Here is a 5,076-nt window from a genome sequence, read left to right on the forward strand (position 1 = left end):
CGTCTTGTTCAACAGTAGTAACTTACACGTCCCCAGCAAGATGTAAATTTCTATACTGCATGTAAACAACAACGTACCTGTATATTCTGTAATAGTTTAGGTGTTCACAAAACCTAATACAGTATATTTCAAGATTATTATTAACATTGTTAGTTTTAGGAGAGCAAAGATATTTTCAGGGAATTATTTATTTATATTCTGGAAATAAGAAGATTAAAGGAAATCAATCCCCTGATAACTGAATATCAATACTAATCCGCAAATTATTAAAAATGTCTTCAATTATTAGAGAATTAAAATCCTGGTCTGAAATTTAAAAAAAAAAGGAAAGAAACATTCACGAATAGTTAGCATTCTTGTTATTTATGCTACTTTAGAAAAGGTATCGCAATAACTTTATTGATTTTATTATTCTTCGCATATCTATGAGTTTTCTTAAGCGTCTTAAAAAAGCACTAAATCAAGAAGGAATTATATTTTGCTTCAATTGTTTTATGTTTAGTCCGCTATTATTTTTTCTTTAAAAGCAAAGTGCTCACAAAACTGTTCAGAATTTATTGCAAAAGTTTTAAATATGTTGTTTGGAATTAGTCGCAATCTGTCTTTTAAGCAAAACGCTTGATATTATTATGTGTTAATATTCTTCTATAGAAAAATAAAGATTTTGAAAAATAAGGATCATCATTATAACGAGACACGAAATAAATGTGCATTTATAATAATTTGCCGAGTATTATTTTCTTTGTAAACTCATAATAGGATAGAAATAAAAATTTGCACGCCGAGTATAAATATGTAATGTTTACTAATTCTGGTCATTTACCCAAAAAAACCCATCCAGAATGTCTTCGGTAAACCAAACGTCTGGAGGATGTTAAATGAAGTTACATATATATATATATATATATATATATATATATATATTTTTTTTTTTTTTTTTTTTTTTTTTTTTCGCTGTGATGATGAGTTTGAGAGGAAAATTGTGGAATCAAGGGAAATCCTGCTGAACCCTGTTCACTTAAACAACAATTTGAGTTATAACATCCCAGATAGCCATGCTGCAGTTATTCAATATTGGCGTTCACGTGAGCCTGCACGCACACTTGCAATAAACAATGGCACGCCTGTTAGAACAACTTGATAAAATACGTTTTTTATGTATCAGTCATGTGTGGGAACTTTTACCTGTAATTTCCGCTTTGTTTAGATACTTCAATGTTTATTAATATTCTTTGCCTTTATGAATACCTGAGGAAGGCTGTTATAAGCCGAAACTAGTAGTATTTCTCATTAAAATCTTTATAAGTTATCTCGGTTTTTTGAAGTCATTCAATCTATATTTTTTAATATATTATATATATATATATATATATATATCATTTAGATTGTTAGCCGTTCCATGAACATTGTAGGCAATTCTACTTCATACTTCATAAGATCATACTTCACAGGATGATTTCTGTAGTATGATTAGCTACAGTAGTTAGCTGTTCCACTGTTATCGCTTCTCGGCCTTTTGGCTAAGATCAAGTGTGTAGTATCTGTTCTAACAATCTAAGAGAAAAACGTAGTATCTGTGTTGCAATGTTAACATCGAACACGGACACCACCAGGCGTTCGCGATATTAACTGATCAGCACAGATAGAATAAACCCCAGACTGGAGCAATAACAAACACTTGGTGGTGGGATTAGTTAGGTCCCCCTCGCCAGCTATGGCCAAGGTTTTGCCGCGCACGCGGACTCTCGGCATCGAGACTGACGCTGATCTAAAACCCCGACTTTTGGCTAGAGCCCTCATTGACAGCGTCGATGCGGACCAGATTTTTGGATTCACCCCTTTGGGAATGGCAGATACCAAGTCGTAGTAAGGAGCGCCGAGACTAGAGACAAATTACTCGAAGGCTTTCAATGTAATGGAAAGGGAATTGTTCCATTTATCGTGGGGAGCATTATCAAAATGCTTAAAATCCCCAGATTCCCCTTGGAGTATATACAAAGTGATGAAAAAGTTATCTACGAAGTGTTCGGAAAATGGGGTGTGGTACGCAACATACAAGTCCTGAACAATGCAGACAACCCTCAATGGAAGTCGGGCGAAGTACACATCTCGCTCGAGATGAAAACAGCGGTTCCAAACTTCGTCGTCATCGGATCCGCTAGGGTAATGGTAAATTACCCTGGCGTAAAGAGGCAATGCTTCAGGTGTGGCGCCTTCACTCATCTTGGGGCGGACTGCCCTCGAGTGAAGTGTAAGAACTGCCTCAAAGCAGGCCACAACCAGGATAAGTGTGAGGCAGCCTGCCTGAAATGTGCGGTCATTGACCACAAAGTGGACACATGCCCATCCAGAACCCTTGCTGAGAGAATGGGTGGTGCAATCACGCCAGCAACTCCACCAAGCAATGGAAATGACACAGCATAGGAAGCTTCTCCTCCTTTCGAGGCTGCTCCTGATACAACAGAAATCCATACCTCCACGTCTAAGAAAAACCGTAAGGGAAAAAAAACTTCCACAAGCAATAAAATCCAACAAGAAGAAACAGTCGTTATTGAAACCATCAATACTAATACAGATACTAATATAGATATAGATAAGGAAGAAGGAAAGATGGAGGTGAAAACACCAACACCTCCAAACGGCCATTATGCCCACAGGAAGAAGAGTTGGTAACGCCCAAAACAGCAAACGTATCTGAGACTGCCCACCCAGAAGTCCCTCACGCAAAAGCAGGGGAGACTCTAAGTCATGTCATTAGAAGTATTCCCGGAAAAATTCAAAGAAGCAATGGAAAGAATAGGAGAATGTGAACTCCTCCTCACAGGGGAAGATGGCTCTGACATCGTCAGCGCAAAATGGGGTGACATCTTCGTTGCTGACATCAGCAAAATCACCCCTGAGCAAGTAGAGGTAGCCCAGGATTAAACGAGGAGGCAGCTTCGGCGTTCTTCATAGCTCTCTGCAAACTAGACATGGCCAAGGGAAGTGAGGTGGCCAAAAGAATAATAACTGCCCACAACAAAAGAAAGGCACAGTAACCACCTTGTGAGTTTTTCTGTGCACAGCTTCACTGGTTTCAGCTTCCACAGGTGGGGGAGGACCTAAGAACCCGAGCGGCGAAGGCTTACAGCGAGGCGGTGCAGTTCCTTGTGAGCTGCATCACTCGGGCCAGATCCATCGCCACATTTAAGTTTACCGTTCAATTTTTGCTTTTCTCTGTATCTCTTTTCGTTTTTTTTTTTACATGTTTTCCTTTTTAGGATTTTTCCCTTTTTTTTTTTAAAGTGAAAAATCAACGACCGTTTTAGAATCTCCTCTGGGGGGCATACAGCTAAAACACGTTCAACTGAGGCCTCTTTAACCTACTCTGCTACTATGCACTCTATCTTTATCTCCTCTCCTACTATCTGCTGACTCTCAGCCTATCTTACTCTACAGGCCGATGATGAAGATTTGTTGAACTCACAATATTTTTTTTTATTATTATTATATACTCTCGGGGGGATCCTGTAACCCCTAGAGAGCGCGTCCACTGGGTGGCGGATAGGGGAGCCCACCATGTGTGTGCGTGCATGCATGTGCTTGCGTGTGTGTGTGTGTATATATATGGTTGGGGTGGTCCGAATATACTGAATAAAGACTCGTGGACCAACAGGGCCATAAGGGGCAATCATCTTGATTGTAAGGGAAGCGGCACTCCCATGGACCCCTAGCTGGACCTATCCTCTCCTTCTACTTTGAGGAAGATCCACTTACTTTAATCTTTTCTATAAGGCGTTATCAGCCAACTCTTCTTATTTTATGAACCCTATGCTACTAGAGTACTCGAGGGCCATGGGGTCTTTTCATTTCTGGCCTTACAACTATGCCCTCTTTATAAACCTTACTGTATTTCTTCTATAATCTACTCTTTCCCCTTCATTATACCTTATTCCTCTTATGGGTTTAAATTCGGAAGAAGGCTAGTTCAGAAGCCTTAAGATAGCAGCCCTACCACTGAACTATTCCATTGTCAGGCTAGTCCACCTGACATGGAGAACATAATCCTTGTAAGCTGACAGAAAAAGATAACCGGATTGAATCTATCGGAAACGACCCTGGAATGGAAAAGGTAAAACAAAAATGGAAACGACAAAATATAATGCACATAGCAAACTGGAATGTAAGAGGAATAGCATATAAAGAAATAGAATTAGACCAGTTATTAAATGAAAGAAATTTTAAAATAGCAGTAATCACTGAAATAAAAAAGAAATTAAAAGGAACTATGAGAACTGAAAACTTTAATGTGATATGCAGTGGAGTCGACAGACACCAAAGAGAACAAGCAGGAGTCATGATTTGGATTCATAACTCCCTTTCAAAACAGTTAAAACATCATAAATTATGGAATGAAAGAATAATAGAAGCAAGAATAAAAATAGATAGAGGCTATTTAACAATAATTGGTTTATATGCCCCAGAAGAAGGAAGAGAACAGGATAATATTGATTTTTATAATCAGCTACAGAACATATACAATAAATTAAATAAAAATTATTACATAATTTTAGCAGGAGACTTAAATGCAAGAATTGGAAACACGAAAATTAATAATAATATAGGAATACATGGAGAACACACTCTGAACAGAAATGGTAAAAAATTGATTGACTATGTAGTTTCTAATAACCTAAAAATAATGAATTCCTTCTATAAACATAAAGACATACATAAATATACTTGGGAAGCAAGAGGATGGAAATCAATATTAGATTACTTCATATTAAATGAAAAGACATCAAAAATTTCACTAGACGTTAGAGTTCACAGAGGATATGAAATAAGCAGTAACCACTTCCTTGTTAAAATAAAATTAAGATTACCTCCTAAATGGCTACAAGTAACAAGAACACAAAGAAAAATTCAATAGTCTAGTTTTATAAAACTAGACTCTTCAATGACGCAAATGTACAATGGCTATATGAACAAAGAATTAACCAACATCTAGATAAAATAAAACAAATTGAAGAAATAGAAATAGAATGGCTTAATATAAAAACAATAGTAAATTCAGCAGCAAATGAAAGCTTAGGA

General features: G+C 37.2%; 1 pseudogene; it reads left to right on the forward strand.

The window, feature by feature from the left end:
- The first annotated feature begins 1,500 nt into the window (after positions 1–1,500).
- LOC150093535 (U2 spliceosomal RNA) lies at positions 1,501–1,610 on the forward strand (annotated as a pseudogene).
- The last annotated feature ends 3,466 nt before the right edge of the window (positions 1,611–5,076 follow it).

Source organism: Typopeltis vanoorti, chromosome 24 (genome assembly GCF_054136105.1).
Source record: "Typopeltis vanoorti isolate ZY-2024b chromosome 24, IOZ_Tvanoo_1.0, whole genome shotgun sequence".
NCBI lineage: Eukaryota > Metazoa > Arthropoda > Arachnida > Uropygi > Thelyphonidae > Typopeltis > Typopeltis vanoorti.